We start from the raw sequence: 14591 nt of genomic DNA, 5'->3' as shown, positions 1-14591 counted from the left end.
TCACAGTCGCCGTGGGGTCGTCCTCAGGGTCTTTGTCCACTCCGGCACTGGCCAGGCTTGGCTGGTGCAGAGTGTGTTGGGTCCGCGGTTCAGGGCTGCTGCCAGGGGTTAAAAATAGGTTTCTTGAGTAGAGCCTCTACTCATGGAAGTCCCAGGGGCTTAGAGCCAAAAGGGTAGCCAGGTCCTCCGGGGTTGGTGAGGTTGCTGGCCACGTGAGATGCCGCGCTGGTGCAGGTTCGAGAGTCGACAGGCCGGTAGGGCTGGGGCCAAAGCAGTTGGTGTCTTCTTCTCTTTTTAGCAGCTGCAGGGCAGGTCCTTGTTCTTCTTGCTCTTCTTGTAGTTTTTTATCTGGAATCTAAGGAAGGAAGGTTCAGGGTGCCCCTAAATACTAGATTTTGGGGCGTTACAGGTAGGTGAAGGCCAGGGACCAATGGGTCCTTGTCCTGGGGTGGGTACACCCCCTATCCTGCCTCTCTCCTGTGGGAGGGGGGCAGTAGCCTAATCCTGATAGGGTAGGGCCTCCCATCTTCAAGATGGCGAGAGCCCGGAGATGTGCTTCACCTCGCCTCCCCCACCTGAGGGGTGGGGTGGGCAGGCTGGCACATCCCCTGTCCTTGTATGGGGTTTCCGGCCAAGCTTCCCGCCAGAGTGGGGGGTTGCAGTGGCCTGGGGAAACTCCAAATGGCGGCCTGCCTTTGAAGCTTCCCTTTGCTCATCCTGGGGGAGGAGATTTCTCACCTCACCCAGGATGTGCATTGTTGCAGGCCCGGGAGAGCAGGGGCTCTCCCACCCAGGGGTCCAGCAACGTGTCTGCTGTGTGGCAGCCTGGGCAGCCTCAGAGCAGACGTGGATTGTAAGTTAGCTGTAGGGGGGCATCTCTAAGATGCCCTCTGGGGTGCTTAGTGCATTAAATCCTACACTGGCATCAGTGTGGGTTCAATGTGCTGAGAAGTTTGATACCAAACTTCCCAGGCTTCAGTGTTGCCAATATGGTGCTGTGGAGCTCGTGTTTGACAAGCTCTCAGCACCATGTACTCTTAAATGACAGCACTGCACTTACAGTGCCCAGGAATGGACCCGGGTACTGTAGGGGCACAGGGCTCCTGCTCCTGTGCCCACACCATAGGCGTAATGCACCCAGCTAGAGGGGTGGCTGACATATGCCTTGGCAGTGTAGGTGATGGGCATGGTACACAGTGATGTGTGCCATGTCGACTCTTTGTTTTGTCCTGCACCCAGACACTCAGCCTGCAAGGGCAGTGTGTGTGTAAGGGTACAGGGCCTCTGAGGGTGGCACAATGAGTGCTGCAGCCCTTAGAGGCCTTCCCTGGCCACAAGGCCCTGGGTACCATTTCCTAGGGGCTGACATGTGGCTAGGGTTTGCCAATTTGGAGTTTGTGTGGTTTAAGGAAGGAACATAGGCCCTGGGCACCTGATTGGCAGGAACCCAGGGTACACTCAATCGAAGTACATTCAGCAATTTAGCAAAAAGTGGGGGCATACCAGGCAAGAAAGATGGCATTTTCTCACAGTACACCCCCGTACCGTGCTCGTGGACGGGTACGGCCTCTATTGCGCCTTTTTGCAGCATACTTAGCACTTCCTGCTGTAATAGCGCTAAGTGCTCTGAGGACATAGGACGGTGTCTTGGCGGTATTGTGGGTGGAGTTGAGGTTAATTCTAGGCAGTAACCGTGTTTGATAATATCTTTGACCCACATGTCCGTGGTGATGGAGTTCCACGTGGACAGGAACCTTTGTAGCCTTCCCCCGACAGGTGTTATGTGGTCGGGAGGAAGGGAGAGGGCGTCACTGTTTGTTCTTGGGAGAGGATCTGGTATTGCGTATCCGCGTCCTCTGCCCTTTGTGCTTGAACCACGATATCCACCCCGGGTGTTTTTATCGTAGGTACTTTGGGTGTTGCCCTTGTTGTAGGTTTGCTGTGACCCCTGTCCTCTACCTGCTCCTCTATTTCCGGGGCGACGAAAGGAGCCACTCCGAAAGGTCTGCGTTTGGAGAGCCCCTATGGACTTTGCAGTGTCTGTGTCCTTTTTTATTTTTTCTAGGGTGGTGTCAACCTCTGGTCCGAATAAGTAGTCGGGGTTGACCGGCTGATTGAGGATGTTATTTTGAACCTCCGGTTTGAATCCGGAGATTCGTAACCAGGCGTGTCGTCGTAACATGACGCTAGTGTTTATTGCTCTGGCAGCTGTGTCTGCGGCATCCAGTGCACACTTAATGGATGCGTTAGTGAGGAGTTGTCCCTCCCTGATGAGGATCTCTGCTCCCTCTTTGTATTGGTCAGGGAGATGTTGGAGTAATGTTTCTAATGTGTCATAGTGTGCGCGATCGTAGCGAGCTAGGAGCGCCTTTGTATTGGCAATACGCCATATGTTAGCTGCCTGGGCTGCAACCCGCTTGCCGGAGGTCTCTAGCACCTTGGACTCTTTGTCCGGGGGAGGAGCATCCCCAGTTGTCTGTGAGTGCGCCCGTTTGCGAGCATTGGCGACTACGATGGAATCCAGAGGCAACTGGCCTCTAATGTAGGTAGGGTCCCCAGGCGCCGACCTATATTTCTTGTCGATCCTGGGGTTTAATACTCGTGCCCTGGTGGGTTCTTTGAAGATGTCCTTTGCTGGTTTGAGGATACCTTTCAACATGGGTAGAGTTTTGATATTCCGTTCTGAGGATGCGAAAGTATCCATTAGAAAATCGTCCTCGATTGTGTCGGAGTGGAGTTGCACACCATGATTGGCCGCAGCACGTTCAATAAGGGCGTTGAATGCGGCAGTGTCCTCTGTGGGAGACGTTTTCGCACCATATAGCTGCGTGTCCTGTGTATCCATATGTGCACCCGGGTCTGCAGGGTCATCCCAAGCCTGATCAGGGTCCTGTTGGCCGTCAGGGTCCATCTCTCCGGGGTAGGGGACGTGGTCACCCATATAGTCCTCCAAAACGTCGGTTTCGGAGTGTGTCGGAGAGAAGGACTGTGGATCTTGGTAAGAGGTATGGAGAGGTTCGTAAAGAACTGGTTCCGAATCCACTGGCAGCTTTTTCTTTAGAGGGATCCGGTAGGAGTCCAGAGCTGGCTCGGAAGTTATCCTCCGCTTGTGGAGCATCATTCTGCCGGTGTCGGCATCGATGATGTGGGATGGTGACGTCTCCGTAGGAGAGCGTTCGGCAGGCGTGATCCTAGTGTGGGTGACACGTGTTCTGATTTCGAACAGTTTGGGTGCCGTGGACGGCGGCAGGCCAAAAGTGATGTTGGCCGGTGCCGGAGAAGCCTTTTGAGCTTTTTTCGGCTCGGAGCCTGAAGGGTCCTGTAGGGCTGCCTTTTCTTTGATGCGTTGCAAGGACGCTGCAACTTGCCGCACCTGTAAAGCCGACGGGTCTTTGGCGCCGACCGGTGCTGTAGAGGCAGGCGTGGACTTTTTCGGCGCCACGGGGTCATCGAGTCGAGGAGAGGTAATAGCTGTCGACGGCGTCGATGATTGTGCCTTTGGTGCTGCTTTCGAAGTAGTGTGAGACGCAGCAGCTATTTTGACCTTTGTGGCTGGAGCCGATTGTTTCGGTGCCGGGAGCCGAGGCGGTTTGGCGGCACCGATGGCCTTTTTCCGTGTGTCGCACCGACGTCGGCTGCTGCGAGCTCGGCACCGAAGTCCCGTTTGGTGCGGTCGGTGCCGACGGGTTTGCCTGGCGTCGAAGGTGTGGTGGGCCTCGATCCGACCAGTGTTACTTTCAGTTTCGGTTTCTGTGGAACCGATACGGCTTTCGGTTTCGGTTTCAATGAAGGGAAACCAGTCGATTTGGGTAGTAATGGCTGCCGCTGAATGTCCGAGGCCGGGCCAGAGGGTGGGGCCGAAGAACTGCGGGATAGGTCTTGGGTAAGGCCCGAAGGCGATCCCTCGACCGGAGCCATAGACTGACGCACTGGGATATCCTCCGTCTGTACGGGTAGGCCTTGCTCGTCACCGGAGCTACTCTCTTCGGCCCCTAAGGCCTCATTGTAGTCTCCTACCTCGGTGTCGGCTTCGTCCCTGTGAAAGAGTCGTTCTTCGATGTCTTCCGACCCGGAGTCGTGTTCGGAAGCGGGGCTGGAGGGTAGGTTCTCCACGTCTTCCACATCTTCGTCCTCGGCGCTGAAGATGTTGGTCGGGGCCGGTGCCGCTTGCTGCGCTTCAAGTCTCGCTGCTCGTCGATTCCGGAGAGTCTTTTTGGATCGGAATCGGGCACAGGCCATACATGTGGACTCGTCGTGATCCGGTGAAAGGCATTTGTTGCACACCGGGAGGACGTCGACATGGGGATATTTCGCATTGCATACAGGACACCGCTTGAATGGTGTCCTCGATTCTATCGTCGAAGTCGGGTCGATGGTCGGATATGATGCGAAAAGAGTTGGTCTTGAAGTTAGTAAGCTAACAAATAACTATCGATACCGATCGGGAACAGTACCGACGCGAACTAAAGGCCTTTTGGCCTGAAAAAAGTTTTTCTTAACTTGAGTCAAGATAAGCACATCCGAACCCAATGGCGGAAAAAAACAATCTGAGGATGGAGAGGATGCCCATGCGCACTGTGGTCCAGGGGAGGAGTCACCTATCTCAGGATACTTCGAAGACTCTTCCAGGACAACAACGTGCAAACATCCGGACCCAACACTAGGCGGCGATCTATGCACAGATATGAATTCAGCAGCCCACATGCCTCGAACAACAGTAGTCGCAGAAGTTAAGACAACAGAGGGAGATATACTCACTGAGGAGGCAGACATAGCAGGGAGATTTAGGCAATATTATTCCCAGCTCTACGCTACTCGTAGTGGTGGTACAGAAGAGGAAATGTTGGAATATTTAACCCATATAAAGTTGCCATGGCTCACAAACAGGCATCGTGAATTCCTGATGAGACCCTGGAGAGAGAAGAAATCACTTTGGTGCTAACAAACAAGAAATCAGGCAGCACACCGGGTGTTGATGGCCTAACAGTCGCTTTCTACAAGGCTTATTTAGACTCGCTGCTACCGCACTTAGCCACTCTCTTTGACGACATGTGTGTATCAGACACTATGCCGCCCTCGATGAGAGAGGCAATCATTGTAGATATTCTGAAACCGGGCAAGCTCCCTGAGGAGTGCGCATCCTACCGTCCGTTTCCTTGCTTAATGTTGACACGAAAATCTTCACGAAGATTCTGGCAAACAGGCTGGTCCCACTGATCCAGACACTGGTCACCCCGGAACAGGCGGGGTTTGTCCCGGGTTGAAACCTTACTTATAACCTGCGAACGGTGTTCAGAGTGGTGCAGCATACTACGCCGGAGACACAAGCGGTGGCAGTCTTTCTAGACATGGAGAAAGCCTTCGACTCCATCAAATGGCCCTTCATGAGACAGTTGTTGACTAGGATGGGACTGGGAGAAGTCTTAGTGCAGTTTATTGTACAATGCGCCCACAGCCAGGATTAAATCGGTAATCTGGTGACTGTTCCTATACATATCGCCGATACTGTATGCTTTGGTGGCAGAACCCTTAGCTTGTGCGCTCTGTGAATACCATAGATACAGGGGTATACGATTCCCGGGCTACGAACTTATCGTCTCTACCTACGCGGACGATACGCTCCTATATATCCGAGATCCCGAGCGCAATCTCTCCCCCGTTCTGCGTGAGGTGGTGCGTTTCGGTGTGGTGTCTGGACTCCGAGTAAATTGGTCAAAGTCCATTATATTTCCCCTTACCCCAGCTACAGCACAGTTCAAACCGGACTACCAGTTGCAGTGGTCGACTGACTCGGTGCCATATCTTGGTGCCCAGGTACAGACGGACTCAGAAGTCGTATTTAGGGAAAATTATGGTGTAACAATTAGCAAGTTAGAAGACGAGATTGAAGGCTGGATTCGACTGCCGCTATCCCTGATGGGCAGAATTGAATATGCTACTTACCAGTATGCATCTGTTCTTGGCATGTAGGGCTGCTGACATTCATATCTGTGCATAGATCGCCGCCTAGTGTTGGGTCCGGATGTTTGCACGTTGTTGTCCTGGAAGAGTCTTCGAAATATCCTGAGATAGGTGACTCCTCCTCTGGACCACAGTGCGCATGGGCATCCTCTCCATCCTCAGATTGTTTTTCGCCATTGTGGCAGTGATGAAGTAGATACAGAAAGTGATGACCATGCTATACAGTAATTCTGAGAGCTGCTACAGGCGCCGGGGAGGAGGGTGGGCGATATGAATGTCAGCAGCCCTACATGCCAAGAACAGATGCATACTGGTAAGTAACATATTCAGTTCGAGGCATGTGGGCTGCTGAATTCATATCTGTGCATAGAATACATAGCAGTACCTCCTATTAGCGGCGGCCACCAGTGCCAGCTGCAGCGGTCTGAAAAAGAGTTTTGAGAACAGCCTGTCCTACAGCTGCCTGCTGTTTTGAGTGTACATCTACACAGTAGTGTTTGGTAAATGTATGTATAGTGGACCATGTGGCTGCTCTACATATTTCCTGTAAAGGAATATTTCCCAGGAAAGCCATGGACGCCCCTAACTTACGTGTTGAATGGGCTCGTGGGGGAATCGTTAATGTGCGTTTAGCCTTTTGATAGCATATTTGAATACATTCAACGATCCATCTGGCTATACCTGCTTTGGAAATGGCGTTGCCCTTGTGTTGTGGAGAAAAGGCAACGAAAAGTTGTTTTGTCTTCCTAAAGACTTTAGTTCTGTCTATATAGTACATAAGGGCTCTTTTTACATCCAGTGTATGGAGCATTCTCTCCGCTACATTTTGTGGATTTTGAAAGAAAACAGGCAGGTCTATAGTTTGATTCATGTGGAACTGTGATATTACTTTAGGCATGAATTTGGGGTTGGTACGAAGTACGACCCTGTTCGCGTGAACCTGTATGAATGGCTCTTGAATGGTTAGTGCCTGGAGTTCACTAACTCTTCTTAACAAAGTGATTGCCACTAGGAAAGCTACTTTCCAGGTGAGGAATTGAATCTCACATGAGTGGAGAGGTTCGAAGGGTGGACCCATTAGTCGGGTGAGGACCAAGTTGAGGTTCCACACCGGTGCTGGTGGGTGTCTTGGGGGAATTACTCGTTTAAGGCCCTCCAAGAAAGCTTTGATGTCAGGCACTCTGAACAAGGAGAGGTGCTGCCTGTTTTGGAGATAGGCTGCTATTGCGGTCAAATGGATACGAATTGAGGTGTATGCCAGATTGCATCGGTATAGGTGTAAGAGGTAACAGATTATATTTTGAATGGATGCGTCTAGCGGGTTAATGTCATTGTTGTTGCAGTAGATGACAAACCTCTTCCATTTAGCTGCATAGCAGGCTCTGGTAGTGGGTCTCCTGGCCTCCTTAATGATATCCATACAGTCAGGTGGCAGGTTCAGGTAGCCAAACTCTAAGACTTCAGGAGCCAGATTGCCAGGTTCAGCTGTTGCGGATCTGGGTGCTGGATTTCGCCATGGTTCTGCGTTAAGAGTGCAGGTTTGATCCGCAGCCTTTGATGCGGCACCACGGAAAGTTCTAGAAAGGTGGTGTACCATGGCTGGCGCGCCGATATGGGAGCAACTAGGATGAGTGTCAGTGAGTGCTGTCGTAGTTTGCATGCCACCAGCGGTATCAATGGCGCTGGGGGAAAAGCGTACGCAAATCTGCCGGACCAGTTCATCCATATCGCATTGCCCTGCGACTGTGGATGTGGGAACCTGGCGGCAAAGCTTCGGCATTTTGCGTTTTCGTTTGTGGCGAATAGGTCTATCTCTGGATGACCCCACTGTTGGAAGTACGGTTGGAGTACTGACGGATGTAGCTCCCACTCGTGCATCTGGTGGCTGTGTCTGCTGAGCAGATCCGCCATCTGGTTGTCCTTGCCGGGGAGGTGTTCCGCCATGAGGAATATGTTTCTCTGAATGGCCCACTTCCACATGCTCTAAGCCAGATGAGACAACTGTGGAGAGTGTGTTCCTCCCTGCTTCTGTATGTAGTACATGGCAGTCATGTTGTCCGTCCGGATCAACACGACTTTGTTGCACAAGTGTACTTTGAATGCCTTCATTGCCAGGAAGATTGCCATCAGTTCTAGAAGGTTGATGTGCATCTTCTTTTGTTGTATTGTCCATAGTCCCTGCACTGTGTAATTGAGTACATGAGCTCCCCATCCCTGGAGAGACGCGTCCGCCGTCAGTATTATTTGTGGAACAGGCTCTTGGAATGGTCGGCCCTTGCAAAGGTTTTGTGGATTCCACCAATGCAGAGAGTTGTATGCCCGACCGCTCACCAACACTAGGTCTTTTAATTGCCCGTGAGCCTGATTCCATTGACGTGCCAAGCACTCCTGAAGCGGGCGCATATGTAGTCTCGCGTGTGGGACTATGAAAATGCAGGAGGCCATCATGCCTATCAACAGGAGGTCCTTCAAAAACAATACAATATGCGATAAATATAGACCAGAATCGGCTCTATATAATTTGTACAATGCCCAGCCGGACATTGAGGTTTTAATGATCAATAAAAGTAATTTTTACACATACGTTAGAATTTAGAGTGGGACACAGTCCTGTGTCCTTACACACGGGATTTCGTGAGTGGAATAACGGCGGACATGTTGGGTCAGTGTTAGTGATTAGAAAGCGATGAAGGTAATAGAAAAAAGCAGTACATTGTTAGGTTTGAACAATACAGATAATTTTGCAATTGTTACAGGCAAGGAGCAACAATTAAGTACCAGACTCACTAAATGAGAGACAGCCAGTCCTCATTCCTGTTGAGACCAGTAATTTTAGGTTTTTAATGTAACTCTCTTTTCTCCCTTATTTCTCTCCCCCTTCCAATTTCACAGGAATTGTACTTTCAGGCTTTTATTCTCTCTAGTCCTGATGATGATCTATGTATTGTTTGAATAGATCGAAACGTCGTTGACCCCATGTACAAACATGCATGTTAAACGCATATGTTAAAATTGTGCATGACATTGTACTTTCATGAAAGCTTGCCCTTGTATCTCGTATTGGCTATAAGCTTCTCTCTTCAGCCTGATAAATGTTCTATATGTTTGACTGTTTGTACCTTTTGTTTAGTGTGTAAGGACACAGGACTGTGTCCCACTCTACATTCTAACGTATGTCTAAAAATTACTTTTATTGATCATTAAAACCTCAATGTCCGGCTGGGCATTGTACAAATTATATAGAGCCGATTCTGGTCTATATTTATCGCATATTGTATTGTTTTTGAAGGACCTCCTGTTTTTCAAACTAGCAAGTACCCTGGGTCCTTCCTACCTCACGGGTTCCCCTTGTCAAGTATTAATATCATGCCTATCAACTGCATGAACACTCGCGCAGGAATGGAGTGTTGAGGTTTGAACTTTGAAATCAGCATCTGCATGCTGTTGATCCTCACTAAATTTGGCTGAGCTGTGGCTGCCAGAGTGTCTATGGTCACACCTAGGTACTGTTGTACGTGTGCGGGTTGGAGATGTGATTTTGGGTAATTTAGTGAGAATCCCAGACTGTGAAGAAGGTGAATGGTGAGGGACATGTGGTTGGCACATTGCTGGGCTGACTTTGCCTGAACAAGCCAGTCGTCCAGGTAAGGGTAGACGTGAATGTGTTGTCTCCGTAGATGTGCAGCCACTGTAGCTAGGCACTTGGTGAAAACTCTGGGTGCTGTCGTCATACCGAAGGGGAGGACTTTGAATTGGTAGTGCTGCCCCCGAATAGTGAACCTGAGATATTTCCTGTGTGCCGGGTGTATGGGGATGTGGAAGTACGCATCTTTGAGGTCTAGTGTGGCTAGGAAGTCCCCCTGTTTGAGCAGCGGGAGAACCTGCTGTAGGGTGAGCATATGGAAATGCTCTGAGAGAATGTAGTGGTTGAGGGGTTCTCAGGCCTAGTATAGGTCTGAGTGACCCGTCCTTCTTTGGTATTAAGAAGTACAGAGAGTACACCCCTGTCCCTTGCTGGTGGACGGGCACGACCTCTATTGCACCTTTTTGCAGCATGGTTAGCACTTCCTGCTGCAATAATGCTAAGTGCTCTGAGGACATAGGACGGTGCTTTGGCGGTATTGTGGGTGGAGTGGAGGTTAATTCGAGACAGTAACCGTGCTGGATAACATCCCGGACCCACCTGTCCGTGGTGATGGTATTCCACGTGGACAGGAACCGCTGGAGTCTCCCCCCGACAGGTGTTATGTGGTTGGGGGGAAGGGAGAGGGCGTCACTGTTTGTTCTTGGGTGAGGACCTGGTGTTGCTGTAACCGCGTCCTCTGCCCTTGGTGCTGGAGCCACGATATCCACCTCTGGTGTTTTTATCGTAGGTAGTCTGTGTGCCCCCTTTATTGTATGTTTGCTGTGACCCCTGTCCTCTAGCCGCTCCCCTATTTCCGGGGCGACGAAAGGAGCCACTACGAAATGTCTGCGTTTGCAGAGCCCCCATTGACTTTGCAGTGTCAGTGTCCTTTTTGATCTTTTCTAGGGTGGTGTCAACTTCTGGTCCGAATAAGTATTCGGGGTTGACAGGCTGATTTAGGATGTTGTTTTGAATCTCAGGTTTGAATCCGGAGATTCTTAACCAAGCGTGTCGGCGTAACATGACGCTGGTGTTTATCGCCCTCGCAGCTGTGTCGGCAGCATCTAGTGCACACTTAATGGATGCGTTTGTAAGAAGTTGTCCCTCTCTGATGAGGAGCTCCGCTGCCTCTTTGTACTGGTCTGGTAGATGTTGGAGTAGTGACTCTAGCGTGTCATAGTGTGAACGATCGTAGCGAGCCAGGAGTGCCTGTGTATTGGCAATGCGCCAGATGTTTGCTGCTTGGGCTGCAATCCTTTTGCCGGAGGTCTCCAGCACCTTGGACTCCTTGTCCGGGGGAGGAGCATCACCAGTTGTTTGCGAGTGCGCTCGTTTGCGAGCGTTAGCAACCACCATGGAGTCCAGAGGTAACTGACCTCTAATGTACATAGGGTCCCCGGGCGCAGGTTTGTATTTTTTCTCAATCCTGGGGTTTATCACCCGTGCCCTGGTTGTTTCCTTGAAAATGTCCTTTGCTGGCTTGAGGACACCTTTTAACATGGGCAGAGTCTTGACAGTCCTCTCTGAGGAGGCGAAAGTGTCCACCAAGAAATCGTCCTCAACTGTGTCCGAGTGGAGTTGCACTCCATGATTGGCTGCAGCACGTTCAATGAGGGCATTGAAGGCAGCAGTGTCCTCTGTGGGAGATGTATTTGCGCCGTAAAGCTGCGTGTCCTGGGTATCTGTTGTGGCACCCGGGTCTGCAGGGTCATCCCAAGCTTGATCTGGGTCCTGCTGCTCCTCAGGATCTATATCCCTAGGGTAGGTGGTATCATCACCCATGTAATCCTCCATTGCGTCCGTGTCGGAGTGCGTCGGAGAAAAGGACTGGGGATCTGGATAGGAGGTGTGCAGGCGTTCATATAGAACCGGTTCCGATTCTGCTGGCAGTTTCTGCTTTAGAGGGATTCTGTAAGAGTCCAAAGCCTGGTCTGACGTGACCTTCCGTTTTCGGAGCATGAGCCTGCCGGTGTCGGCGTCGATGAATTGGGACGGTGAAGGCCCAGTAGGAGAGTGTCCAGTAGATGGGGACCTTGTCTGGGTGACACGTGTTCGGATCTCGAACAGTTTCGGCGCCGTGGACGGCGGCAAACCAAAAGTGATGTTGGTTGGTGCCGAAGGTGCCTTTGGAGCCTTTTTCGGGTCGGAGCCCGACGTGGACTGGAGGGCTGCCTGTTCTCTGATGCGTTGCAGTGACGCTGCAACTTGTCGCACCGAGAACGCCGAAGGTTCTTTGGTGCCGAGTGGTTCTGTAGAGGTAGGCGTGGACTTCTTCGGAGCCACAGGGTCATCGAGTCGAGGAGAGGTAGTAGGGGTCGACGGCGTCGATGACTGGACCCTAGTCGCCGCCTTCGAAGTGGACTCCGATGGAGCGGCCATTTTAACCTTGGTGGTCGGGGCCGATTGCTTCGGTGCCGGGGGCCGAGGCGCTTTGGTGGTACCGATGGCCTTCCTTTTTGGGTCGGTGCCGACATCCGCTGCAGCGAGTTCGGCGCCGAAATCCCTTTTTGTGCGTTCGGAGCCGATGGTTTTGGCTGGCGTCGAAGGAGTGGAGGTCTTCGAGCTGACCACTGCCAGTTTTACTTTCGGTTTCTGTTGAACCGGTGCGACGATTGGTTTCGGTTTCGTTGAAGGGAAACCAGTCTTTTTGGGTAATAATTGCTCTCGCTGGACGTTCGAGGCCGGGCCAGAAGGCGGGGCCGAAGAACTGCGGGATTGATCTCGGGTAAGGCCCGAAGGCGATCCCTCGACCGGAGCCGTAGACTGACGCACTTTGATAGCCTCCGTGTGGACGGGTAGGCCCTGCTTTTCACCAGAGCTATCTTCTTCGGCCCCAAAGGCCTCATCGTAGTCTCCTACCTCATCCTCGGCTTCTTCCCTGTGAAAAAGCGCTTCATCGGCGTCTTCCGATCGGGAATCGTGTTCGGAAGCGGGGCTGGAGTGTATGTCTTCCACGCTTTCAATATCTTCGTCCTCGGTGCTGAAGATGTTGGTCGGGGCCGGTGCCGATTGCTGCGCTTCTAATCTCGCTGCTCGTCGATTCCGGAGAGTCTTCTTGGATCGGAATCGGGCACAGGCCATACATTTGGATTCGTCGTGATCCGGCGAGAGGCATTTGTTGCACACCGGGTGGACGTCGATATGTGGATATTTGGCGTGGCAAACAGGACACCGTTTGAATGGGGTCCTCGATTCCATCGTCGATGTAAGGTCGATGGTCGGATTAAACGGATCCGAAAAAACTTGATAAGTTTGCTAAACTAGCAAGTAAGCTGTCGATACCGAGCGGGAACAGTACCGACGAAAACTAAAGGCCTTTTGGCCTTAAACTAAATTTTCCTAACTTGAGTCAAGATAAGCACATCCGAACCCAATGGCGGAAAAAAACAATCTGAGGATGGAGAGGATGCCCATGCGCACTGTGGTCCAGGGGAGGAGTCCCCTATCTCAGGATACTTCGAAGACTCTTCCAGGACAACAACGTGCAAACATCCGGACCCAACACTAGGCGGCGATCTATGCACAGATATGAATTCAGCAGCCCACATGCCTCGAACTTCAGTAATGAAAATGGTAAAAAAAAAAAAAAAAAAAAAAAAAAAACAAACAAAAGGTTGGGACCAATGTGTCCCTTCCCTGGGGGGGTACACTCCCTATTATGCCACCCACCGTGGGAGGGGGGCATATGCCTGTCCCTGGTTGGCTGGGTTCCCCCATCTACATGATGGCGGGACTGAGAGTTGTGCTTCACCTCGCCTCCCCCACCTAAGGGGTGGAGTTGGCAGATGTGGGCACACATCTCTTCCTCACTTGTTTTTCCTGCCAGTTCTCCCGCCCAAAGTGGGGGTCAGAACCAGTGGGGACCAGTTGCTGAAAGCAGCAAGTGGCCTGGGGAAGCTCACAAAGACGGTCAAGTCTTTGAAGATTCCCCTTCGTGGACCATGCCCATCCTGGGGGAGGAGGCTTAGCACATCTTCCAAGGATGTGCATTGTTTCAGGCCCCCGAGAGCAGCAGGCTCTCAACCTAGGGGTCCAGAAACATGTCTGGTGGTGGCAGCTGAAAGCAACCACTCAGCCAGGGCACTAGTGGTAGGTTAGTTTTCAGGGGCATCTTTCATTTTTCATTAAATCCCACACTCCCAGCACGATATACTTTTAATGGCAGCACTGCACTTACAGTGCCCTGGATGGGTACAGGGCTCATGCACCTGTTCCTTCACAACTGGTATAGTGCACCCAGCTAGAAGGGAGACTGATTTATGTCAGCGCATTGGGTTGTAGGCATGGCACACAGGGCTGAGTGCCATGTTGACTCTTCGCTTTGTTCTGCACCAAGACACGCAGCCTGCAAAGGCAGTGTGTGTGTGTAAAGGTACAGGGCATCTAAGGGTGGCACAATAAGTGCTGCAGCCCTTAGAGGACTTCCCTGGTCACAATGCCCTGGGTACCTGTGGTACCATTTACCATGGGCTGACCTGTGGCCAGAGATGCCAATTGGGTTTAGGCTTCAATGCAGTTTTAGGGAAAGAACATAGGCCCTGGGTACCTGGTTAGCAGGAACCCAGGGCACACTCAGTCAAATCACAGCAGCAAGTCAACAAAAGGTGGAGGCAACCATGCAGAAAGAGGACACTTTCTCACACTGGCAAAATGTCTTGAACAAATGAAAAGCGGGAAGAGTAACAGAACAGTAAGAATATCTGCAAGAGATCTGTATAACTCTGGCAGATGGCACCTCTCCCCAGAAATAAGTGACTGATGCACCCCACACAGAATGTGCAATTCTTGCAGACAGAATCCAGTTGGCTTCCTCATATTGTTCCTGTTAATCATTATTTTTGGTAAAAGCACCACAATATAATCTCTAATAGTCGACAAACAGTCTCCACATACAATCATTCCTTAGCTGGTTGTAAATAAAGATCCAGAAGTTAAGACCCAGAGGTTTAACTGCACTAATGACTAGATCTTCCCTCACTTTCACTGCTTTTTTCCTATACCCACT

General features: G+C 51.3%; 1 protein-coding gene across 5 annotated transcripts in view; it reads right to left on the bottom strand.

Moving 5' to 3' along the window:
- LOC146816482 (exportin-5-like) overlaps positions 1-14591 on the bottom strand; it is a 1867381-nt gene that overhangs the window by 1658133 nt on the left and 194657 nt on the right. The gene's annotated exons all lie outside the window — the stretch shown is intronic.

The sequence above is a fragment of the Triturus cristatus genome, chromosome 6, assembly GCF_964204655.1.
Source record: "Triturus cristatus chromosome 6, aTriCri1.1, whole genome shotgun sequence".
Lineage (NCBI taxonomy): Eukaryota > Metazoa > Chordata > Amphibia > Caudata > Salamandridae > Triturus > Triturus cristatus.
Note: the sequence above shows the minus strand (reverse complement) of the source record. Positions and strands in the feature narration are given on the sequence as shown.